Source organism: Martes martes (genome assembly GCF_963455335.1).
Source record: "Martes martes genome assembly, chromosome: 1".
NCBI lineage: Eukaryota > Metazoa > Chordata > Mammalia > Carnivora > Mustelidae > Martes > Martes martes.
The window spans coordinates 96855210-96883108 of NC_137888.1; the positions used below are offsets into that span (position 1 = coordinate 96855210).

Here is a 27899-nt window from a genome sequence, read left to right on the forward strand (position 1 = left end):
ACTTACTTTTTTCTGTACTTGTTCTATCAATTATTGAGAAAGACATTTTGAAATATATTCTATAATTGGTATTTTTCTAGTTATCTCTAAGTTCCATCAGTTTTTATTTCATGTTTTTAAAGAGCTTCTATTAAATGCATAAACCTTTAGGAATGTATGTCTTCTTGTTAAATTTACCCCTTTAACACTATGTAATTATCCTTTTCATCCTAATTTTAATCCATTGCTTTCAGATATTCTTTTCTGGTGTTGATTTAGTCATTCTAGCTTTCTTTTGATTAGTGTTTGCATGTTATTTCTTTTTCTATCTTTTAAATTTTAATCCATGTGTTTTCATATTTAGAGTAATTTTTGTTGGTAGGTCGTATATAGTTACTGTCCAATCTCTACCTTTTAGACTTTTCAGACCACTTTCAGAACATTCTAAGTTATTATTCCTATGTTTGGATTTACTTTATGTTTTAAAAAGATTTTATTAATGTATTTGAGAGAGAAAGAGAACTCAAACAGGGGAAGAGACAGAGGGAGAGGGAGAAGAAGACTCCTGGGTGAGCTGGGAGCCTGAGGATGTGGGACCCAATCCCAGGACCCTGGGATCATGACCTGAATCCTAGGTAGATACCTAACTGACTGAGCCACCTAGGCCCCTCCTGTGTTTGGTTTAGATCAACTGTCCTTTTTTTTTTTTTTTTTTTTTTTCAAATCAGCCATCTTGATACTTATTTCTACCTCTTCTTCTTCTTCTTCTTCTTCTTCTTCTTCTTCTTCTTCTTCTTCTTTTTAAGATTTTATTTATTTATTTGACAGAGATCACAAGTAGGCAGAGAGGAAGGCAGAGAGAGAGAGGGGGAAGCAGGCTCCCTCCTGAGCAGAGAGCCTGATCCGGGGCTCGATCCCAGGACCCTGGGATCATGACCTGAGCTGAAGGCAGAGGCTTGAACCCATTGAGCCACCCAGGCGCCCCTGTTTTCCACTTCTTATCTGTTCTTTGGTACTTTTCCCCCTCTTTCCTCCTTTTTTTCGATAAAGTGAATATATTTTATGATTCCATTTTGTGTTCACTGTTTTTCCCATCTGTACCTTTTTGTTTTATTTGTTTAGTGGTTACTCCAAAGTCTGCATTATTTTTAACTTACTGGTTCACTATCAAATATTGTGTTGCTTCATGTAAAATGTAAGAACCATGTAAAAATAAACTTCCATTTCCCCATTCCTTCTTGTTCTTTTGCTTTTATAATGTTACCTCTCCATATGTTATAAACTTTTTAATAATGCACTATTATTTTTGCCTTAAATGACTATCTTTTAAGATGATTAAAATAGGAAATATTATATTCTACCCCTATAGTAAATAGTAAAATTTACCATTTTCATAACTCTTCATCTTTTATGTAGATATACATTTCCACTTATATCATTTTACTTCTACCTCAAGAACTTCCTTTTGTGTTTCTTAAGTGCTCGTGAAGAATTCTTTCAATTTTATTTGGAAAAAGTATTTATTCAGTTTAATTATTGAAAAACATTTTTATTAGGCTTAGATTTCAAAATTGATGGTTTTATTGTTTGTGGGGTTTTTTTTTTTTTTTTTTTAATTTCAGTGCTTGGAAGTATCTGCCATTGTGTTCTGCCAGTTTCTGATGAGAAGTTGGCTATAATTCTCATCTTTGTTCTGTAGTCAAGGATGTCTTCCCACCTCCCACCCCCGACTGCTTTCACCAAAGCCAGACTTTTTGGAGTTCCTTCTGGATGTCCTTCAGTATTCTTTGATGTCTCTCATAAATGGTGGAAATCTTTCTCCCAAATGCTGTGAGCTCTGAGAATTGTTTATTCTACTGTTTTCTAGTGATTCGTTCCCCGGCCTCAAGTGATTTCTACTCACATAGGGCAGATCAGTAGCCACCTAACTCCTGAGGGAGACCTCCATGCAGATTTTTAGAGCTTTCTCTATCTGTGCAGTGTCAGTATCCTTGGTAGTCTTTCCCACAGATCAGCTGCCTTGGCCTTCCCAAACTCCAGTCTATTTCCTTAATAGTGAAACAGTTGCCATGTATTTGGCCTTTTCCTTCCAAGCTACTTCTTGGAAACAGCTTTCAAGTAACAACTGGGGCAAACCTACGACTCATCATTCTTGTTCCCTCTCTCTTAGAAGTCATAGTCCAGTGTTACTGTTGTTCATGTCTGAAAACAGTGTTTTCGTATATTTATTCTGGCTTTCTTGTTTAAAGTGTAAGTCTGGTTTTTGTTACTTCATCTTTACTGAAGTGGATGCCTAGAATTTATTTTGGACAGAATATACAATGCCAAAATATGAACTTGAATTCCAGTGATATGCTGATATATATATATACCTCCTTCTGTTTCTGGATTATTCCTTCTGTTACAAGTATCTACCTTCAGATTTATTTATTTGTCACAAATGCCTCATCAACTTAATTATTTTATCTACTTTTAATGTACCTATATTTCAGTTATGTTTAGTTTTAAAATTATGCAATTAGCATGCTTCTAACATCATTTAATTTCTGATGTTTCTTAGGATATATCTTGTTTTTGTTTTTTTGTCTTTTTTTTTTTTTTTAATATTGGTAAGATCAGCTGGAGCTCCAAATCATGTCCTGTGGAAGCCCATAATCCCTTGCAGAGGTAGAGTAAAAGCAGTGTTTCATATTGTCACTATTGTTTTCTATGAGCTCCTGCTTTTATTGAATAAAATCGGTTCAGAGATCTTGTCATCTTGTGCCTCCTAGTTTATGCTCTGCTGTATTGACCCAGATGTGAGACTCAATTTCATTTACAAAATCCATTCACATTGGGCATATGAGATTACATTTTATTGGATGTCTGGATTTAGAGGACCAGCATTGTGATGTCATAATCCAAACAATTTCACATAAAATATGAGACATCCCTGTTTTTAAAAGTCTATTACCTCAACATCAGAATTTTATCACTGTTTTTAACTCCATGCCCCATCTTTGCCTAATTAAGTCTTGTTAATGTCTCCTTTTCTCTTTCTTTTCTCAGCTCTTGTCTCTCTATGCACCCACCTTTAAAATTCTGATGTGCTGCAAAAATGTTAAGCTGTCTTTTTAGCTGTATTAGAATGTACTGTACTAGGCCCTTTGGTTGCTTTTACCCAAAGTGAATCATCAATTATTTATTTTTAAATTCTGGTGCCCACTGTTAAGATAATGAATTTTTCATCTCACTGCATTTGTAAATTGATGCTTTATATTTCTATTTTAATTTTTTAAAATTGAAGATGTATATTATTCCTAGGAGATTTGATGGATGTGATGGCACTCCAGATGCTTCTACCTTAATCATAGTCTTGTGTGTTTCATAAGAAAATAATTAATCAGGCGAAGAGCCATGTGAAAAATATCTTCAGTATATAGCCAATTGCAACATAAAGTTTCTGATTCAAAACATCTAATATGAAATGCATATATTCATTTATACCCATGGATTTAATTGAGGATTATCTACATTTTTATTTGTTTGATTATTAATAGAATTGGTTAGTTACTAAGTTGTTGTTATTCAGTAATCTTTTTTAGGGAGTTTACAATGAGTTGTATGCATAAAGAGGTTATATTGTCTATATATTATTCATTGAAATGGTTTCAAACTTGGGCTCTTTTTTCATAAGAGAGATGTTTGCTATCACCTTATTGCTTATTGTTTTTTCAAAATTATATAAATGTTATTTTTTATTTGATTATATTATGTTTTATTATCACCTGCTAGACAGAATAAATTACAGTTTGGAAAATAATAGTACTGCTTTTTTATTCAGTAATATTACTATTGTGTGGATTTTTGCTCCCCAAATAATTGCTTGTATGTCATCATTTGTGAATTGCTACAATAGGTACCATCAGGTTAGTCAGAAGAAATAGTGGTTTCCTATTTGCAAGAATGTTAGTATCTAGTTGAGGTCATAAAATAGTCACCTGTAAAATTATTTAGAAATTATTAGAAATAATGTTTACAAATGAGTTTAAACTTAATATTCTAAATAGATTTTGGAACTGAAGCATTGAAGGAAATGAACAAAATGCAAAAACATTCTACTGAATGGGAGAAGATATTTGCAAATGCCATATTCAATATGGGGTTAATATCCAAAATATATAAAGAACTTATATGACTTAACACAAAAAATGAACAACCCAATTAAAAAATAGGCAGAGGACCTGAAAAGACATTTTTCCAAAGAAGAAATACAGATGACCAACAGGCACATAAAATGATGCTCAACATCGCTAATCATCAAGTAATGCAAATCAAAACCACAATAAGATATGGCTAAAATTAAAAAAAAAAAACCAACACAAGAAATAATGTGTTGACCAGGATGTGGAGAAAAAGGACTCATGCACTGTGAGTGGGAATGTAAATTGGTACAGCTGTTGTGGAAAACAATATGGCAATTTCTCAAAAAATTAAAAACAGGAATACCATATGATCTGATAGTTCCACTACTGAATATTTACCCAAAGAAAACAAAACCACTATTTTGAAGAGATATATACACCTATATGCTTATTGCAGCAATATTTATAATGGTTAAGATGTGGAAGCAATCCCATTAATAGATGAACAGATAAAGAAGAAATACACACAAACACACACACACACACTCTCACACACAAGTATTATGCAGCCATAAATAAAGGATGAGATTTTTGCCATTTGCAACAACATGGATGGACCTAAAGGGTATTATGCTAAGTAAAATAAGTGAGACTGAGAAAGACAAATACCATATGATTTTACGCATGTGGAATCTATAAAACAAAACAAATGAATAAAAAAGCAGACCAGAACTATATATAAGGAGAACAAACTGATGTTTGCCAGAGGGGAGAGTGTAGGGGGATAAACAAAATAGGTGAAGGGGTAGGGAAGATAGAGGCCTCCAGTTATGGAATGAGTAAGTCACAGAAATGAAAGGCACAGCATAGGGAATATAGTTAATGTTTGGTAATAGCATTGTGTGGTGACAGAGGGTAGTCACACTTGTGGTGTGCCAAGCATACTCTATGGAGAAGTTGAATCACTATGTTGTGCACCTGAAACTTATGTAATATAGTGTGTCAACTATACTCAAGTAAAAAATTTAACAAAAAAAGGCAGGTTGATCCAAGTACCACTTTTGTTATCAAAATACCATAGAACATTTATTATTGATTTCATACTAGTCTGCAATATTGACAAATGAAAATATATTTGTGATCATGCTTTATATATTGTCTCCCTTTGTTTTCTCTTGGAACTTTGTAAATGTTACATTCCAGGAGCAAGTACTTTTAAAATATTGTCTCCCCCCACGCCCATACTTCTTGTCGGTATTCTGATAGCAATCTTAGTTATAGGCTGTTAATATATTTTAAAAATTGTATGTATTCAGACATCAGTTATGAATCTGTCCATTTCCTCCACTGCTACATATATCAAAGGGAATACTACCCACCCTCAGACTCTATTTTTTCTTCCTGTGGAGAAAGGAAATTACTACTTTGACATCAGAACATATTAGCTCACCTTCAGTTTGCAGACACTTCAGTCCTACCTGATAATTCTACTTTACTAACCAAGAGTTAGGGCCTATCAGTCCTTTACAGAATGACTGGAACAAACAACTCATTTCTTACAGTTGCCCTAGGAGAACCACCTCACTCAATATATATCTTAATAGAATTCATTCGGATTAATTTGAAAGACTTCCTAGGAAACTATTTATTGAACAAAAATGATTAAAATTGATCTGTGTACTGTTGTCTAATAAAAGTGGTTTATTTTTATATTACCTTTCTTTTAAATCATGGGTGTGTATAGTTTGGGAACAGCCCCTATGATACAGAGTTCTCTTTTTGCTGTATTTCTACTAATTTCTCACTTGATGAAAGGAGAAAATTATGAAACAGGTTTTTTATGCTTAATGAGAATGAAATTCAAACTTAAGTCATTTTTGTAAATGTTATATACTTAAAAAATAGTAACTTCTTTTTGAAATTTGAAAAAGAAGTCACAAAATTTGAAAAAAAATCAAGAAATGAATGAATTTAAAAACCTAATATTTGATAATAGTATTACAACTTCTAAATTATTCTATAGGTTTTTTTAAATGTGTATTTTAAAATGTACATATTAGCTAAGAATTGTGAAAAAGCTCCCTTGCTATGGTTACTTTTAAAATTTATTTTTAAATGAATGTAAATTTCCTATATAGTAAAGTGCATATGCTTTCAATGTTGATTATGACTTGGAGTTTTTTCAACCTGAAGATTGCTTTCTATTTTACTTTCTGTATTATTAGAGAAAATGAACAAAATTTCACATTCCGAGTAAGACTTGGATTTTTGTTCTTTTTTGGGGGGGGGTATCATCTGCTGATTAGTATAAATTACAAAAGGGACTGCTCATTTATACCAGTGAGCCATTTTGTCAAAAAGAAGCAATATGGGGCACCTGGGTGGCTCAGTGGTTAAGCATCTGCCTTCAGCTCAGGTCATGGTCCCAGGATCCTGGGATAGAGCCCTGCATCAGGCTCCCTGCTCAGTGTGAAGCCTGCTTCTCCCTCTTCCACTCCCCCTGCTTGTGTTCCCTCTTGCTGTGTCTCTCTCTGTCAAATAAATAAATAAAATCTTGAAAAAAAGCAATATGATTTTCATCTTTAATTGCAGTACTTCTGAAACAATTATCCTAGCAGTTCCTTTTCATATTCTTGAAATTATGTTTGCTTTCTAAATTAAGTTGAAAATAAGTGTTGATACATATATTAGGATTTTTTTTTCTAGTAAGGGAATATAATATGGCAAGTGTTTCTGCTTTTATGTTGAATATTCTTTCTTTTTTCTCAGTTTTAAAACATTATACCTAAAGAAAATCTAGATAAGCTACTTAGCTAATGAATAGCTGATTTTGCTTTTGATTAGTTTTGAGAAGCTTTAAATTCCAGTTGAAATTTTTTGAATTGTTTTTTCTTTCTTGAAGGGAAACTTGATTTGGTTATAAGACCAGAGTGGCACAAAGTGATATGTGGCACCAAGCTGAAATAAATGCTTTTTGGTTATTCTTTAATTGATGGTCCAGTGGATTATTATTCCATTATCTTGCCCACATCCTTGTACATGTTTCTTTTTTTTTCTTAGAACTTTCCAGTATGTTTCTGTCACTCACTGATTTCCTCCTGAAATAGAATTATCATCTAAAAAATAACTAAATTCAGATGTCTGTAGAAGCCATGGAATTAAAATAGATGAATGAAGTGTAAAGATGATCTCTGGTAACTAACACAGAACCTCATGCTGGTGAGTAAGTGAGGAGTTGTGGGGGATCTCTAGAAAACTGGAGAATAGATGCTCTATTTAGGGGAAGTAATCACTAAAAAGCTTCAGCCAGGGTTTACTGTGTGGGTAAACAGTTGTCAAATCTTCCAGTTAAATAGAGAAGCTAAAAATCTCTCTTTGTGTGTGTGTGTGTGTGTGTGTAATTTCCTGATTTTTAAAATTTGGCAAATCATTTTCAAAAAATACTCTATGTACAAATGCTGTTTGGCACGTCAACTACGTATGAACTAATTGCTTTTGAATCTCTCATTTAAAGCTTTGTCTTTAAAAATAAGACTTTCCATCTAATAATGGTTTAGGCTTAGTTTTTTTCATGCAAAATGATTTTTAAAAACATTTTTTTTTAAAGACCCTATTTATTTGACAGAGAGAGAGAGACCATAAGAGAGGCAACACAAGCACAGGGAGTGGGACAGGGAGAAGCACGCCTCCTGCAGAGCAGGGAGCCCGATGGGGGGCTGGATCCCAGGACGCTGGGACCACAACCTGTGCTGAAGGCAGACGCCTAATGACTGAGCCACCCAGGCTCCCCTAAAAACATATTTGATTTCCAACTTTTAAAACTTATCTAAATATAAACCAGGCCCAAGTTTGATAGGTTGGATGGCCGGCCAGTTAAAGACCATCTCTCTCTTCCTTCAACATCTCCAAGTCCATTTCCTTTTTTTGTGCCTCTAATGTGTTGTGCTATCCTTATTCCTCAAAACTAGTTAATCAACGTATCTAGCTAATTCTGTCTTCTTAATGTCTTTCATATCTGTTTGCTCTGATATCCATTTCCAGAGTTGACATCCATCCCCACATCTATCTCAGCTACTTTTGTTAAGCCCACCATCCTATTTCATCTGTTTAATGCCACTGTTTCCTAACTGCTGTCTCTGCTTGTAGTCTTTCCAGATCCATTCTTCACACTTGAAACAGAGAAATGGCCTAACTGTAAAGTAAATCACAATCCTACTTCAGATCTTTCAAGTATTCTCCATTGACCTCTGCATAAATTTAATCACCTTAACATGACTTGCCGGGCCCTTTATTTTCTGATTTTTGATTACATGTCTAACTTCATCTCTTGCCATTCCTCTTCAATATTCTATGTTTCAGATTGAATTCCGTCAATATTTATGTTTTCTTTTGTTAATAGGTCTTTATAAATATGGTTCTCTAACCTAGGGCTCTTTTCTGTACCCATTCTGCAGCAAATTGATGTGCAAAGGGAGAGGATAGCTAAAACATTAAAAAAGTTGAGCACTTGATTAAAAAAGTTGAACACATGGTTGTCCCAGTTGCTCTTTCAAAGACCAGAAGCTGGACATCTTTTTAAGAAGCAGACATTTCAAGAAAGCACACATTTTAAGAAAGCGGTCCTTACATGACAAATCTCTTTGTATTCTGGGTTTTTTAAGGCAAAGTCTTAGTGATTTGAATTATCTAGAGTAGGAAAATCTCTGACTCTACAAAGGTATATCATAATTTCTTTGAGTTAGCAAGGTAGCTCTCTTCTTCTCTTTGTTATCTCTGTTTCTGTCTCTCTCACACATACCACACAACCCACCAACAAATTGACAAACAAAGATATATTAATGAGAGTTTGATTAGGATCAATAATCATGGCTTACCCCAACATTTGGAGAGAGAGCTTAATTTAAAGATTGTACATTTTTGGGGTGCCTGGGTGGCTCAGTGGGTTAAAGCCTCTGCCTTCGGCCCATGTCATGATCCCAGGGTCCTGGGATTGAACCCCACATTGGGCTCTCTTGCTCCACGGGGACCCTGCTTCCCTTTCTCTCTCTGCCTTGTCTCTCTGCCTACTTGTGATCTCTCTCTACCAAATAAATAAATAAAATCTTTAAAAAAAAAAGATTGTACATTTTTAAACATAAGAATAACATTTTCAAAGGAAATAATTTCCTTACAAATTATTGAAACAAGATCATCCAGAATTTTCAACATTAAGATCAAGATTAGCCCTTGGCAAGTTGTTGAAATTTTGTGAATTTATGACAGGTTTTGTTTGTTTCTTTTTCTGTTTCCTGTCTTTCTTTCATTGTCTGTCTCTTACCTGCCTGTTTTCAGTATCCCTTTCAAAAAATGCCACGTACAATGGCATTCTATGTGTCCCATAGAATGCAGTGGAATTATTATGTGTCCTCTACTTTGTCCTGATATTAATATAGTCAGAGTTTGAATGGACTGTTTTTGTGGTCACATCACACTAATTGTGAACTTAGAGGCAACTAGCTCTGTTAGGTGATGAGATTGATATTTAACAAACTCATTTGTTTTATTAAAAATGCTTTGACAAAAAAAAATGCTTTGACAATAGCAGTACCAATGGGATCAATGTAGAGTCTCCATGAGGAAAACAAATAATTCATATACATAAGTCCTGGTTATACCTAATAAATTCAATTTTTTATAGCCATAACTCATATTCTATCATTTCAGTATAATTTTGGCTTAATGCACATCAAAAATAACCTCCCTAAAGGTGGAGATCAGTGATGGTCACCTAATGAAGTATTCTGGAATTTTTGTCTACCTCTCTCTTGTGTAAATGTACTTTGTTTAAGCTATCCAGTAACAAAGATATGTAACAGGTTTGTTTAAGTTTAAAAACAGAACCTAAAATAGGATGACAAAAATGGAGTGACAGGAAGAATAACTGCTTAGTGCTAGCTGGATGAATAGAAAAGAGATGAAAGACAAATTCTGTCTTATGGGATTTTGCTGTGCGCCAGAACTAATCACATTAACTCTAACCCACCTGAGGCTTTATGCTGCCTATTTATCTCATCTATGGGATATTCTTTATTTATGACTCTGCTACTCTTATGTTGAAAGATCACTGCCAACTTGGGCTTAAATATAACAATATCATTATGTTTCTTATTATTTTAGTCATCATTATGGTATGATTCTGTACCATTATTTTACTTTTCTCTCTTTTCAAAGTTAGTTTGGGGACAGAATAGAAAAAGAACAATATGTACTTTGTTCTCTCTGTATTGAGATATAATTGGCACAACTTTATATTAGTTTCAGATGTACAAAGTAATGATTTGACATTTTGGTATATTGCAAAATGATCACCACAGTAAATCCAGTTAACATCTGTCACCATACATAGTTACAAAATTCTTTATTCTTGTTATGAGAACTTTCATGATCCACTCTCCTAGCTACTTCCAAGTATGCAATACAGTATTATTTACTGCAGTCACCATGATGTACATTACATCCCTATGACTTATTTCAGAAGTGGAAGTTTGTACCTTTTAACCCCCTTCACCCATTTTCCTACTCCTTACCTTAGGCAACCACTGATCTATTCTCTATATTTGTAACCTTGTTTTTGTTTGTTTGTTTGTTTGTTTTTTAAGAGTCCATATATCAGTGAGGTCAAATGGTATTGATCTTCTTCTGTCTGACTTAATTCAATTGGCATAATGCCCTGAAGGTCAATACATGTTGTTGCAAATGGCAAGATTTCACTCTTTTTTATGGCTAAAAAATATTCCATTGTGTATCTGTGTATATATGTATATTTCTTTACCCATTTGTCATCTATGTATGGACATTTTGGTTGTTTCCTGGTTTTAAATATTATAAATAAATGCTAAAGTGAATGTGGGGGGTGCATATGTCATTTCAAATTAGTGTTTTCATTTTCTTTGGATAAAATGTTGATTGTATTATAGTTCCACTTTTAATTTTTTGAGGAACTTCCACACTGCTTTCCATAGTGGCTACACCAATTTTCCTTCTCAGCAGCAATGTGTAAGAGTTCCCTTTTCTCCATTTACTATTTCTCCCTATTTCTCCAAATACCAACACATATTTATTGTCTTTTAGATAATAGCCATTGTAACAGGATTGGGGTGATAATCTCACTGTGTTTTGATTTGCATTTCTTAATGATTAGTGATGTTGAGCCTCTTGTCATGTGCTTGTTGGCCATGGCCATTTGCACATATTCTTTGGAAAATTATCTATTTGGACATTCTGGTAAGAGAAAATGACAAAACAAAAAGACTTTGTTTCCATGAATATGATTGGTCTTTTTATTCCTTTTTTTTTGTTCATATGCATGTCTTTCTATTTTTTCCTCTCTTTTGAATTAACCAAAGTTCTTTGAAATATGATCTGCTTCTTTATGATTGTGTTCAATGTTACATCATTAATATCATGTTAAAAATTTTAGTAGCATATGATTTAGCTACATTAAAATATGTTTGTCACCACCTCCTTATTTAATCACAAATATATCAGATGGCATTCAGTAATACAATTCTTTTCTATCTTTGGTGTACACATAGACAGTGATAAATGATAATAATTTCTATGACACTTTGGGGAAAATGGAAGAAGGAAGTTGCTTTAAACTGGAAGTAAGCAGATGGCAGGTGGGAAGGGGTATTCAGCCTGCCTGGCCCTGTAAGGCTTGCAGAAGACTGAAGGGATTATGGAAGCTTACTGTAGTCACAGACAAGGTAGAAAGCTCTGTGAGTTGAAATAGCTTAATAGTTGCATACATGTAATATGTTCAGATGAAAGTGAAAAATTCAGTCTTCCAGAGAGTTTGTTTTTATGACTAATCATAACTGGGTTTATTTTTTTCACATGTGATTTCTAGCGTATAGGAAGTAATCAGTAAATTTTGAGAAACTCAAAGTTATATAGAGAAGCCATTTAAATGTTTGGATTTATTTTTATCTTTTTATCCAGATAATCCAGATTATCCAGATATCTTTTAACATAACCACCGTTTGCCACTTCTGTAATTAAAAACAAACAAAACCCTGATTAATAATAACACCTACCATTTCAGGGGCACCTACTGCATATCAGGCCCCTATGAGCTTATTTAATCTTCATAACATCCCTGAAAAACAGTTCTGATTTTTATCCTTATTTTACATAGGAGGAGTCTGAGTTTCATAAATTATAAATAATAAAAGAAAAAATGACCTAGTAAGTAGTGTGGAATTAGGATTTAAACAGCCTGATTCTAAACCCTGAAATAAATGTGTTTGTCATGTCTACAAGGAGAATTATTGACCCATAGCATTTGTTGGATAAATGATTTTGGGTCTCCAGTTAAAAGGTTTCATGAGGTTCTTTCTCTCTCATCATCTACCACTTTTGACTTGTACTTTCTTGCATATACCTCCAGTTCTTGTTTCATCATCTTTCCCAGTAGTGTCATTTTCTAGAGTGTAGAGCATACTGGCTGTGCCAGTATATTAGCCTTCCTTTGGACACTGAATCATGGCCTTGACCTCATTAGCATTTGGAGCCTAGAACACTTGCTTTCAAATCCTAGCTTTGCTGCTTAGTAGCCATATGATTTTGGACAAGCTATAGACCTCTCTTTGGTAGTTTTCTCTTTATTGTATAATGAGAATAATAATGCTATCTGCATTATAGAGGATTGACTTGAGTATTAAATGATTTAATAAGTGTATAGTACTTGAAATACTGTCTGGGCTATAATAATTTATCAATATTTATTATTGTTACTGTTATTCGTGAAAACTGGATCATGTTCTTTTTTTTATAAAACAATAGAGAAGTAAGTCTTAGTAGGCTGAGGTTTTTTTTTTTTTTTTTAAGATTTTACTTATTTATTTGACAGAGATCACAAGTAGGCAGAGAGGCAGGCGGAGAAAGAGGGGAGCAGAGAGCCCAATGCAGGGCTCGATCCCAGGACCCTGATCGTGACCTGAGCCAAAGGCAGAGGCTTTAACCCACTGAGCCACCCAGGCACCCCTTAGTAGGCTGAGTTTTTAAATAGCTAGTGTGTACTAGTTGTATTTTATAACATTGACAGTTTTATTAGCAGCTTATCCCTGGAATAATTGAGAACTATAGTATAATTACTAACATTTTCTGTTCAGAAGTTGAGTGTATTGTGATTGAAGGTGGATTGAAAGGAAGAAGTTGTCATGATGCTTAAGGATACTTGTCCTTGATTAATAATAATTTTGTTCTGTTCTACTTTCTGATGTAGTGAAATATCTAGATTTCTAGGAAAGAGGTAGAAAATTGGAGCACATGTGAGTGATACAAAAACATCTTTTATTTTTATCTTTTTAAGTGTACGTAAGCTTTTAATTGTCAAAAATTGATATGTGGACTTTTCAAAATTATTTCGGTTGCCAAGGAAATTTGACAACAGGAAGAGTTTTATCTATTGGTGGCTTCTAAGGAATCTGTCCTACTGGTGGGAGGAGTTTGTTTGGTTAATATAAAACAATAGCCAATGAAATTATCAATTAGGTTTTTAAAAAAATATATATATTTAAGTATAAGTGTTTCTGATGCTCTGGGATTTCAGGGTGTATCTGTGAAAATTCTAACTGACCTCAGTTCTTTTCTTGCTTTCTATTTCATATTGAAAAATGGGATCCATCACTTTTTTTTTTAAATTTTAATAAACATATAATGTATTTTTATCCCCAGGGGTACAGGTCTGTGAATCGTCAGGTTTACACATTTCATAGCACTCATCATAGCACATACCCTCCCCAATGTCCATTTCCCCACCACCCTCTCCCGTCCCCCCTCCCCCCAGCAACCCTCAGTCTGTTTTTTGAAATTGAGTCTATTATGGTTTGTCTCCCTCCCAATCCCATCTTTTCATTTTTTTCCCTACCTCCCACCAACCCCCCCGCATTGCATCTCTACTTCCTCATATCAAAGAGATCATATGATAGTTGTCTTTCTCCGATTGACTTACTTCACTAAGCATGATACCCTCTAGTTCCATCCACATCGTCGCAAATGGCAAGATTTCATGTCTTTTGATGGCTGCATAGTATTCCATTGTGTATATATACCACATCTTCTTTATCCATTCATCTGTTGATGGACATCTAGGCTCTTTCCACAGTTTGGCTATTGTGGACATTGCTGCTATAAACATTCGGGTGCATGTGCCCCTTCAGAGCACCACATTTGTCTCTTTAGGATATATACCCAGTAGTGCAATTGCGGGGTCATAGGGTAGCTCTATTTTCAGGTTTTTGAGGAACCTCCACAGTGTTTTCCAGAGTGGTTGCACCAGCTTGCATTCCCAGGGATCCATCACTTTTTAACATGATGAACTAACTAGAGATTGTCAAGCTACGTTCCCCAGCCCACATCTGGCCCTCCAGCTGTTCTCATAAAGTTTTGTTGGAACTCACACAGCCTCTTACATATTGTCTATGGCTGTTTCACACTGGAGAAGCAAAGCTGAATAGTTGCGACAGAGAAGGTCAGCGGAGCCAAAAATATTTACTATCTGGACATTTGCAAAAAAAAGTTTGCTAATCTGTAAAGTAGGCAGATCTAAATACAACACCCATGAGAGTTTATTTCAACTTGAAGTTTCATACTTTCTCTGTGGGGAAGATTACCTGTCCTCACTAGACTTTACTAAAAGCATCAGCTGTGTTGACTGAAAGTGTATATTGTTTCATGTGTTATTCTTTTCCTTTCATTTATATATTAAACTCCTTTAGCATGTTTAGCATTGTAGGAATATCTTTATAGAAGATAAAATATTACAAATATAGGAAATAGGAAATGTGGCTATTAATATATTGGATGGGACAATTGATTCATCTCTCATATGATCACATTATTTTGTGAAACTATTAACTGATTTGTTGAAGCAATTTACTGAGGTTAAACACATTGACTTAGATAATTCTTGTGACTTGAAAAGAAGTAAATTTATGAAAAGAATAAAATTATGGGTATTAAGAAGCAATGAAACAAATAAACAAGCTACCATGAACGTCATCTAGTTAGTTCCCAATAGCATCATTAAAAATAAAGCTATTGATGTTTGTGCTTATTTGGCCTTGTGTTTGTATGCTGGGTTGCTTTTTTCTCAGAATACATCACAATTTTCATCACATATTCTTTCACTTTTTCTCATTTAGTTATAGTGTTTTTAGTCATAATTTCTATGACTCTTTGCATAGTTTTTGGATTCTTTTAGTTCTTAGTTTGGAGACCAGATGTGAGATCAGAACTCAAACAGAGCTCTCATCAGTGCCCAAGCAATAGTAGGATTACCCTCTAACCCCTGCAATCTTGTGAAGAGGCATTGTGCATCATCATTATAATCAGCAAATAAAACCCTTATGAAGGCCACTTCCCTAAAGTCTCCTTTCTCTTTTTAAATGTAAATTTGAATAAACACTGGGAGTGGAATTTACTAGAAGCAGAATCTGATGAGAGTTAGTCCTCTGTAAGGATTTCAGAACTTCTTCTAGTTCATTTGTAGGTAAGTATAGTTTATCTGCTCTGGGGAGATGGTGCTGATTATTTAAAAATCAGAGATGAAAGAAGAAACCCCAAAGCAAGGTGATTTATTTACTTTTTGGTAAACTTGATTCTGTTTTGTAACCTTTGAAACATGGATTTTATGAGAGATAGTATTAAAATTTATACTCCCTCTAGAGTGTGTTATTAATCATTATTGCTCTGCTGGGCCTCAGGATTACCTGTCTGCATTGTAATGCAGCTTTCCTTAATATTTACAATTGAAATACCAATGGTTCTTAAGACATCTCATATATTTCTATGAATGAAATGGGATTCACAAGAAATAAGGACTTGCCTCCAGAAATAAACTACAAAATATTAAATTCCTCTTACAAAATTTGTAGAAACTTTTAAACCAATGCTAATTTTATACTTCGGAAATGAAATGTCTGATTCTAATGGTTGTCCTTTGGTGGTCCAAAAAATAAATGAAATTATTATCTAAGGATAGTTATAATAGAAATAAAAACACTAAACAATATATACTTGCTTCTAGGGCCTCTGCTAAGCAGTAAGTGATCTGGGGATGACCCCAAATCAAACTTGCCCATGAGATTTTTCAGTTCTGCCAAGTTCTTAACACTATTGAGAGGTCAGTCTTACTAAAATTTTCTGTAGGAAAGGACAGTTGGGTATAGAGATTACCTTAATTTGGAAGTAGTAGGCAAAAATACCTTTTTTGGTGGAGCTTTCCCACCTGAATCAAATTCAGTCATTTACTGAGTTCTATTATGATTCAAAGAGTGAGTACAAGATAGCATTGTACTTAGGAGCTCATAGAATTGTGAGGGAGACAAAACTATGCACTAAGATTTCTCAGACTGTACTGAGGGAAAAATGGCTTGAACACGTTTCACACCGTAATCTATTCTGGGGGAGGGAATATTCTCAGAATTTCTCCCTTCTTTTTTTCCAGTACTCTTTCCCTTTTTCACTGAACCTACTTAGTTTCACCATTTTTACACTTAATTGGTCCTGCACCAAACTATGGATAACCTCCATTGACTTTTGCAAGAAATTCATCACATTATACATGCCATGGCAATTATAAATTTAAAATTAATTGAAGATTTGGTGGGTTATGTGGGAAGAGATCACATCATGGAGACTTCTATCAGCTCCACTTCCTGTTTTCTGCTGTCTCATCATTTCTGACTGCTCCCAAAAGTTCAAATTCCCAATACGTTGTTTTCTTCTCTGTCTAGCAAAGACTACCAAGGAGAGTCTGGTTTCCCCCTTTCCCACAAGATTGCTGGTGATTTTTTTCATATTGTTGAATAAATAATACAGAAATTGCAGATGGGATGGAGAGAGGGAGAAGCAACACAAAGGAACTTAGAGATTTTGGAAGCATCCAGATTTAAAATGTCAAATTGAAGCATAGTGATTACAGTATATGTCACTTTAAACCTTCATAGTAGATTTTGGAACAAATCCCTTTTAATCTTGTTCCAACTGTGTGGTTGACAGTAAAGCATCATTCTAAAGTATCCCTAGTATTTTCTGGGTCAGGAAATTACTACTTTAGAAAAAGAGAGGACATTTTGAAACCAAAATTATGATCTGGGCATTTAATAATAAGACGTACTACATTCAAAAAATACAAGCTAAAAAAAAAAAGCTACATATAGAATCAATTAAAAGCAAAAACAGTTATTAGGAAATCATGTGATTGTTGTGGTTGGATATTAAAAAACATTTTTTCTCCACTTTAAACACCATATGGTTGGCAACAATTAAAAAAGCAAACACATGCACGCATTTATATATATGTGCTGCAGAAAAATATATTTTAATTTTGTACATTATGTTTGTGTATAAAAAACTAGAACAAATTAATACTTTTGAAAAAAGTATTTGACAGGATCTGCTATTAAATTTCTTATATCACATGTTACACAGTATTTCTTAGTAAAAATAAATGTTATAAAGCTGTTTAAATAAAACTAAGAATTGTCTAGTTTGTAAGAAAAATTGGGACATTTTTCACCAGTTGGTTTAGCTCATAAAATATTTCAAAATAGGGGCACCTGGGTGGCTCAGTGGGTTAAGCCTCTGCCTTTGGCCCAGGTCATGATCTCAGGGTCCTGGGATCAAGCCCCGCATCTGGCTCTCTGCTCAGCATGGAGCCTGCTTCTGCTTCTCTCTCTGCCTGACCTTCTGCCTACTTGTGATCTCTCTCTCTCTCTCTGTGTCATATGAATAAACAAAAATCTTTTAAAAAAAATTTCAAAATATAAGCAATGAAAGAAATTTTTGACCTAAACTTAGGCTTGGGATATGCCTCTTTTTGTTTGTTTAATACTGTTTGCGATGCTATGTAAGTTTACAGTGCTTTGATGCTACTTGAATTTATTTCACATAACAGGTCCAGAAGTGGGACAAATTAATTCAGCAGCTGAATGACATTATCTATCATAGGCTCTGTTTCTTTCTATCCTTCTGCTCTGCCATCCTCAAGATGTTGGCTTTGTTGTCAGACTAACTTCCTTCGTTCCTACAAGATGACTACATCAGTTCTAAGCATCATATCCATATATAACAGCAGGGAAAAGAACATTTTGTTAGGAGGATGGAAACTTTGCTAGGAGTCCCAGAACACCTTTCTTTCTGTCTTTGGCTAGATATGGATAATTTTATATATACTCGTAAATCAATCACTGGCAAAGCAATTAGCACCACTGTGATTCACTGAGCCTAAATCAAGATTGTGCTGAATCTGAGCATAAGCATCCTCTTCAGAGTTTCTTAGGAAAAAGACACCTAAGGTGAATCAAAGGCTTCGCTTAGCAAAAAAAGAGGAAAAATGGGTAAAAAGCTAACAGAGTCTACTGGAGAAACAGTATCCAGTTCTAGGCCAGTGGTTCTAAATCCTGGGTGCACATTAGAATTACCTAGGAAGCTTTTAAAAAATATTTCGTATTAATTGGTCTGGGTTACACATAGATACTAGCATTAAAAATTGCCCCTGGTGATTTGATGTATAGCTAAGTTTGGGAACCCGTGCTATAGGCAAACTGAAGATGGAGTAAAGAGACAGAAACTTTCATGAGTCTGTATACATTGATCTGCTCAAGCAGCTTTTCAGCTTTCTTGAACATTATCTGAAAATTAAACATTGTCCAGCTGGGTGAAATTACCATTCTGAAATCTTAGACCACAGTTAATTTGCCAACCTTAAATGGTGCTCTCTGCCATATTCACTGGCCGTATTCCAATAATGTATACTGTTTGGGTACTTGAAGTACCCAGATAGCTTTCCTAGCCAAGCTAATTTTATTTAAGAATGTCAGTCCCATTTTTGTGATGAGAGAACTGAGTTGCCAAGAGGCTATTAGTGGAAGAGGTAGAACTCAAGTTCTTACAATAGTATCCTGATAGCCAGGGTTTCCTCCTATTTAGTGTTGCTACTTATGTTCTTGTATTTGAGAAAGGTATCATTTGTATGATACGATTACATCATAATTATAATAGGTATACCATTTATTGACAACTTACTATGTGTGAGCCAGGAACTGTGCTAAGTGCTTTATCCCTTCCCCAAACATTTGTTAATCATAGCAAAAATCACATGCAATAAATATTATTAACTACTTTAGGGATAACAAAATTGGAAATGAAAGCTTGTTACTTCTCCAGTGTCTCTTAATTAGTTTACTTCTCTGGAATCTAGAATTTGAATCCATGATGCCATGGGTTGCATTGGCATATAAAATGCCAAAATGCATGTTCTTTTTATCTTGCTGTTCACAGAGATTTGATTTTGTACAGCTCCCCAGTTCAGTAAATACCTGTTAGTTGATTAGTAGGTAATAGATGCTGGGTAGCCCTGGATTGGATTGAGTTTTCCCTGCACATTATAATTTACATTGTTTTTTAGAAGTATTTTTCTAGTTGCTTTGCAGCTATGCTAAGTACTGTGCATATGATCAAAGAACAATTGAATGGATAAATGAAATGGAATCTTTAGACTGCTTAGTTTAGAGTTGCTCAAATTATAAGGACTAGTGAAACTACTTTGCTGATAATTTCCTTTCTCTTAAGAACTTAAAATATTAAAATTACAGACTTTTAAGATGTAGCTTAAATGGCACTCCCTACTATCTTCAAACAAATTTTGAGTTATTGGAGAGTGTACCTTGACTTGTTCAGTCATACTCCATATTGCTGTTTTTAATAAAAACAATACTCTTTTAATAAAAAGACATAATTGGTCTGTATGGCTGACATTTATTTAGATGCTTCCTTTGCAATTTTTTTTTCCTAATTGAAAGATAAGAGGAGAATAAACTTGGCAGTAGCTATTAAGAACTGGGCTGGTTTAGTTTTTCATAGAGATAACATTTTCCAAATTACTGAGTTATGATGCTGAAAATGAAGGGCAAGCTCCTTGTTGGGGGTAAGTGTTAGAGTAGCCCTAATGCAGAATCTCATTAAAGCAACTGTCAGGATTCCTCTATTTTACCATCGCCTCCCCTATTCTATAAGAAGCAACTGTCGTTTTGAGTGAGTGTACTGCCAAAGAGGCATTTACAAATAAATGAAAAATGTCACAATTGATTTCACTCCTTCCAGAATACTGTGTGTCAGCTTTGTCACAGACTGTCTTTGTTATTCTCTGTTTTAGATCTCCCAGCTGGACATTGGAAATAACTTTTGATGGTTTAGGTCTTCACTCATTTGACCCCAGGTAAGCCCTCTATTGGTGACCTTTTACAAATATTAGTAAAACTGTTTGAACAGTTAGAGAACATAAAAACCTCTCCCCCTCTTTCTCTCTGTAACTGCTGTTTTTGTCAAAAAGTATTCAGATGTCAATATCGTTTACTTACACTTTTGAACACTGCAGAGAATTATTCCATGCATTACAAAGCGCCGTAAAATTATGCAATTATATTTCACATTCTCTTCTTCAGTACAATGGTTTGTTGTTATCATGCTTATCTAATAATAATGCTAATAACCAGATTACTTTTAAAGAAGATATATGGTTATGCATTTCCCATATTTTGAAATAGATGTCTAGATTTTTATTACTTATTTTTATATTATCTTGGATACATATGTCCTTCATATGATTTTTATATAACATTATTGATATACATTCATTATTGCCATCACCATAAAACAGTCCACTGGCACTACTGCCAACATGCTAACCTCACTGAGGTCTTATTCTGAGCCGCATACTGTGCTAAGCAATTATACAAATTATCTTATATAAATGTATCAGTGGTACTTGAATCCTAAGTTAATATGGATTTGGAAAAAAAAGCAACTAATTAGAAATTGCTAGCAGCATTTTTTATTATGGATATTAAATTAAAGGAAAGTAAATCTTCATATAATTATACTTTAAGAGATTTTAATCAGTATAATTAGTTATAGATTGTGCCGTCATTTGAGATTATTTAGCTTTCTACTTGAAAGATCATGGAATGACCAATTAGTAATATTCTGTTTCTCTTGGAAAATAGAAGTTGAAGTAATCATTCATTCAACAGATATTTATCGAACTCCTGTTATGTGCCATTTACATTGAAGACATGATGGTGAAGAATATGTATGCAATTCTCAAGACCTTAAGAGGTAGCGGCTGTCAAAAAATAGACAGGTACAATGTAGTGTGATGAATGAAAACAATTGGAAAAAGCATGAAGTACAGTAGGAGAAATGAAGTGAGCATCTAAGCCCGGCTAGGGCTGAATGCTCAGGGAGTGATGTGGCAGTAGAAGGTGGAAGAGTGTTACATTTTAGTTGCAGAGCAGTTGTGATGTCTGAAGTATAGTGTTTAAGATAGAGAGCTATGTCTGGAGAATTAAGGAAGAGGCAGATCATGAATGTCCTCATGACCCATACTTAAGAATTTAGATACGGTTGTGAATAGTGGCAGTTAGGCTAGAAATACTTCATCTCTATGAGACATTCTCTTCAAATCAGGCTGGTCAAATTCTCACAGCACTGGCTTATTATATATAACAAAGGAGGGCAGACCATTCTTCCTCCTTCACACCTATATAAATAAAGTACATTTCCTAGAATATAAGGTCTTTATGAACGAGAACCTGGGTTAATTCACCTTGTTTTCTCAGTATCTATTGTAGTGGTTTTCACATAGTAGGTTGTCAGTATTTATGACGTAGGATAACAGAATTGAATGTAAAAGTCTGGAAAATGGACAGGTTGATCTACCAGAGGCTTCCATAAAGCCTGACTACTTATGATCATATTCTCTTCTTTCCCTGATCACTTGTCATAAATGGCAGAATTCTTTTCCACATCTCCTCCTTACTTTTAGATTTAGAATAAGAGACTCCATCAAAGTAAATCAATATAAAAAACAATTTTTACAATAAACAACATGTCAACTTGTAAGTAAAAAATATGTCAATAAATTCTCTTTAAACTAAAAAAGGTTTGGAGGAAAGTAAGATTAAGTGAAGAAAATGATTTTTAGTAGAAGAAATAACAATATATCCAATTTTTATTTATTTATATTTTTAACTCTAGGGAACCTGGGTGGCTCAGTGGGTTAAAGCCTCTGCCTTCAGCTCAGGTCATGATCTCAGGGTCCTGGGATCGAGCCCCACATCGGGCTCTCTGCTCAGCAGGGAGCCTGCTTCCCCCCTCTCTCTCTGCCTGCCTCTCTGCCTACTTGTGATCTCTGTCTGTCAAATAAATAAATAAAATCTTAAAAAAATATATATATATATATATTTTTAACTCTAGAAAATACATAGTCAAAATAAATACATTAAAAAAGCTTTCTTTTGTAATGAGGGAGATGAAATGGTAACTATAATTTTATGAATCATATAATGTAAGATAATGTATCAAGAAGATAAATTTCACTTCCTATGTAAGCAAAAATAATTTAATGAGGGGACTTTAAAAATTATGGTGATTAGGGCACCTGGCTGGCCTGGTGGGAAGAGCGTGCAACTCTTGATCTCAGGGTCGTGAGTTTGAGCTCCATGTTGGGTATAGAGATTACTTAAGTAAATAATTTTTAAAAATATGTCAATTAACAAATCACACAATTACTTTAATAGTGTGAAGTTGGTCTAGGGGAGTCAAACCTCAAACAGTTGAAAATATGTGTGTAACTTTAAACTCTCCCAAAACGTAACTACTAATAACCTGCTATTGACTGAAAGCCTTACAGATAATGTAAAGTCTATTACCACATATTTTGTATATGTATTATTTACTATATTAGAATAAAGTAAACTATAGAAAAGAAAGGGTTATTAAAATTATAAGGAAGGGAAAATATATTTACAGTACTGCATATAAGTGAGCCATTTCAAACCTATGTTGTTCAAGGCTCAACTGTATATTATTGTATAGTATGGACATTTTGGGATCAGTTATAAAAGTAGATTCTATATTTCTTACCGCTTTTAGACACTTTTCTTTGACCAGCTTTTCTGGCATTATTCCTTTAAGTGTGCTATCTTATGGTCATTTTTCTGCTAGATTGTCCTTGTGACCAGTGGAGCATTTCTGAGAATTTTTGTGTGTGTGACCACATCTAATTCTGGAAGGACTGTGAACACTCACACAGAGCTGCACAGATTAGGAGATCAGCTTTCATGTCTTTTGGTGTCCTAAGGATAAGGAAATACAAACTGGTAGTTTCAATAAACCCAATAATTTTGGCAGGACATTTAAATTATTTTTTCTCCAAAATGAAAAAAAAAACTTTAAAAAATACAAAACCTTATTATATAGGATATTTAAGGAATAAAGAAAATATAAACAAGGATACCAAGTTGCATTTACAAAGTGTCAACCTTAGTATAATCCATTGTCCATCAGGTAATGGCAGTATTTTACAAAATGAGGAAGAGGCAGTTCTCAAAGAAATGCTGCCTAGTGTTATGGAATAGTGGACATTCATCTGGCTTGCTATCAGTCAAAATATATGTTAAAAATAGCCACATTAAAACAAATAAAATGAAGAGTAGAAATTGAAAGGAGAAAAGTAAATGAGTAGAAAAGAAACAGAAATGAGAGCAATAAAACTGGGAATGTTGTGAAGGGGATCAGGATATGCTGTCCCCAAATTTGCCTCTTTGGCATAAGAATTTGAGCTGAAGGTATTTGAGTTCCTGAAATCTCTTATCTGCCTAAAAGCAGACCTTCTGAAAGAACTCAAAAGTCATTAAATCCCTTTCTACAAAGCAACTCTAAGCTTACCACACCCAAACAGATATTACCACAATACTATCATATCCTCCATTTATATTCCTTAAGGCCCTTTTATTTTTCCAAAAAATGATTTGCTTTTCGATAGTAGACCTTTCTCCCCCTCCTTTTCCCTACATGGGTTACGTATATAGACCTCAAATTCTAACCTCCCCTTTGAGTTACTCATCTCTGAGTGTTCCCTTGTGTACACCCAATGCACATGCTAAAGGAATTTTCTTGGTTTTCTTTTCTTGATCTCTCTTTTGTCAGCCTCATTTGCAGGGCCCTGGCCCCCAACTTCAGACGTGTAGAGGGCAAAAGACTTCCTTCCCTACAGTTGAGGCCTTGGGCTTCATAGCACAGACACAAGTATTATGGATTCCACTTTAGGAGTGTTTAGCGTAGAATTTCTTCTCCATACTTCCTAGGTCAGCACTTGATCTAAGGTAACTTTTGTTACCTGATCTCAGTTTAGCAGTCCTGCCTCTGGTCTAAACCTGGTCCAAGTGAAATATACTAACAATGAGGAAGTTAAAGGTGAACCACAAAGGCATTCTAAATGTCCTCATGATGCCTCTAAAATGTTTTTTTTTTGTTTGTTTGTTTTTTGTTTTTTTTTTTTAGCAAAAGCATGATCTTCTGTCTTTAACAGCTATAGGTTTCTAATATATAAATAAAAATTGAGTTACGGTTCTACTTAGGATGGGTTTACATCCCAACAAACCCATCAATAAGTTGAAAATATCCTAAGTTCAAAAGGCATTTAATGCAACTTACCTACTAAACATCATAGCTGAGCTTAGCCTGCTTTAAATGTGCTCAGAGCGCTTACATTAATCTATATTTGGGCCAAATAATCTAACTAAAGCCTATTCTATAATAAAGTGTCGAATGTCTTATGTAATTCATTAAATACTGAAAGTGAAAAACAGAATGGCCATAGTGGTAGAAAAAATGGTTATAAGCATATGGATTGTTTCCCTCACGATCGCGTGTCTGACTAGAAGCTGCGGCTTGCTGTGCCTGCCCAGAATCAGAAGGGAGTAGCATACAGCGTATCGCTGGCCTGGAAGAAAATTAGAAATCAAAATTTGAAGTATGGTTTCTGTTGAACGTGTATGGCTTGCTTTCACATACCATCTTAAAGTTGAAATATTATAAGTTGAGACTTAGTAGTAGATCAGGGATCATCTGTGCTTTCTTTAATGTAAAAAAGAGCCCAAAGATGTCAGCCCCCAATCCATAATACCTTATTTTATATATAGAGAGATATGTATATATATCTATATCACTTTTAACAACAAATAAGAATTTCTGATAAGACAAAAATGATGATTTCCTTGGCTGTAAAATAAGAGATCAAACAAATCAGAAAAATTACCAACTCCTTATATATTCAGAATAGGGAATGAAATACAAAGTTCACAAAATAGAATTTCTTCTACTAAGAGGGAAAAAAAGGCAGAAGATGTAGCCAGGCCTGCCAGGGGGATGTGTAAACAACTACAAGCTGGACCTGTGGCTGGAGGGTGGCTTCTGGCAGGGCCAGGCTGGGGTAACAGCTCCAAGCACAGGCGGCTGGGTTTCGGGGTCATTTCCTAAGCTCGCTCTGTCTATTGGTTTCCTTCTTTCACTTCCACCTTCCAACTCCGGCAGCACCTGTTCTATACCTTGGCAGGCAGCCCTATGTACATTTTAACAAAGTCTCTGTGCCAAATGTTGTCTTTAAGTTACCAAAGGCAGTTGTTAAAAAACCTTGCAGAGCAAGCAGGACAAAACAAAACGGTCTTCTGTGGAAGCTATTGATAGTCACATATCCTACTGGCAGGAAGACCTCTTGTGAATTTTATATACGATATTAAAAGCTGGCTGTTGACAAGGAAAACTTTAATTGTTTTTAATTGTCTCCACAAAGGATTGTAAATCTCCTCCATTCCATTGCTGTTTATTGAATGGCTGTTCATGCTAATATGCCCAATTTGGCTTCTCTTTTTCATTAATATAGCTATGCAGATTTTTAGGAACTAAGACAAAAGCAGGTGTGTGTGTGTGTGTGTGTGTGTGTGTGTGTGTGTATTAAGATAAAGCCTTTTCCCAGCAATATAGCAGAACTCATGACAACTTGTTGCCTGGATACTAGGGATCTCACATGTGAGTTTTCTTAATAATAGGTGTTTTGATTTTTTTCTATAGAAAATTCAATAGAGGGCACCTGGGTGGCTCAGTGGGTTAAAGCCTCTGCCTTCAGCTCAGGTCATGATCCCAGGGTCCTGGGATCGAGTCCCACATCGGGCTCTCTGCCCAGCCGTGAGCCTGCTTCCCTTCCTCTCTCTCTGCCTACCTGTGATCTCTTGTCTGTCAAATTAAATAAAATCTTTAAAAAAAAAAAAAAAGAAAATTCAATAGAATTTTCTTCTTTTAGTAATTGTGACCCATCTATGTGCCATTTGCCATATGGAGATGGAAGGGGAGAATTAAAATAAAACTTCTCTCAAAACAGGAATAATGTAGGTTCTTTCTGGGACACATATTTGTTCTACTGGAAGCAGGGTTTTGCACTACAGTAGAACTGAAACTTTTCTCACATTGCTCTCTCTTACTGTATCGCTCTAATTCCAAACTCTTATTGAATATTTGTTCCTAAAATATTAAAATTCAGGTAACATAAATTTCAAAGAAAACTTTCAGAGGCTTCTTCTTCTCAATATCATTTATACCATGCTCCGCATTCCATTTGTTTTAAAATCCATTTAATTTTAACTCAGAATGAAGTAAATTAAAAATTATGAAGAGGATTTAGTGAAGAATTTTGTAATAGATTATTTTTGATTACCATATATCTGAGTAATCTTTTGTTAAATTTTAACATACTGGTCTAATTTCTTCTAAATTAGAAAATTGGAACGTGCGCCAACATTGATTGATATATGCTAAAGCCCAGATTCAGGTCAAAAAGATGAAAGGCAATAATTAAGTAGCATGAAGGTTAATAGTTTAGGGACTTGACAACTGTATAAGTAAAATATGTTTACTTGGTAAATTTAAAGTGGGTTAATCAATCAGCCATTCAGCATATCCTGATTATGTGGCATGTGTATAAAAATGCATGGGGTGCTGTGAAATGTATTTTTAAGCATTCAAAAAGCTGTACTGGACTCCATTTATGATTTTAGGTATTATGGAATGTAGAGTTAAATGTTTCCTGCTGCAGAACTGTCTACAGTAGGAAAACAAAATTGGCACTGAAAAAAATAGGATACAATTAGGGAATAAGAGCATATTTAAATAAGTGCTAATTTGAGGTGAAAGCATGTTTATCAAAGTCCTTAGAGAAGGGTTAAATATGTGTGCTGTGGAATTTTCAGAGAAGGCATGTTAGAGCCAATATGGCTTGACTGGACTGTGACAGATGGGGAGAATGTGGGTAGATGAAAGAGGTAAATAGAAACCTTGCTGGGGTGACCAACAGTGTGAACTATAAAAGTCCTTTGCAGGTAAGCTTAGGGAGAATGGCAATGCAAGAAGCAGATCTCAGTGACCGGAACAGAGGATTTGTCCTGGACAGTTACTGGATTTGAGGAGAAGTAGGTAGGGTCAAGGTCTTCACAGCCAGGCAGAGTCCTTTAAATCTAAACAATGGACCCTGTTAAGTTCTTGGGCTGGGAGTGTCATTATGAAGACAGGTCTTCTGTGAAGGGAACCTAGGCTGGGATTAGAGGCAGAATGGTTGGCTGGGAGAATTGTGGATATCTGTGTACAAGAAGAGTAGGCTGTGTGCGGGTATGTTGGGGGAGTGAATGAAGAAATACAGTGTTAAGTAATTAAACTATATTTTACTGATGCTTATTTCTTATTTACAAATATAGTACAATAATTAACACATTCCAGAGACAGTAATTAGCAATCAGGTTAAATTACTTTGATTACTTCGTTTGCATTTAATGAAAAACATTTTGAGAAAGCTACTTTCCAAGGTGTTTTATAGGTCCTCTCAAAATATTGTCTGTTTTGCTTTTACTTCATTCT

The 27899-nt window shown here is 34.7% G+C and overlaps 1 protein-coding gene across 1 annotated transcript in view; it reads left to right on the forward strand.

Moving 5' to 3' along the window:
• NAALADL2 (N-acetylated alpha-linked acidic dipeptidase like 2) overlaps nucleotides 1–27899 on the forward strand; it is a 1359315-nt gene that overhangs the window by 85154 nt on the left and 1246262 nt on the right. The window contains exon 2 of the mRNA XM_080802354.1: nucleotides 20308–20370. The gene's annotated coding sequence lies outside the window, so the exon portion shown is untranslated. The remainder of the gene's footprint in view (nucleotides 1–20307; nucleotides 20371–27899) is intronic.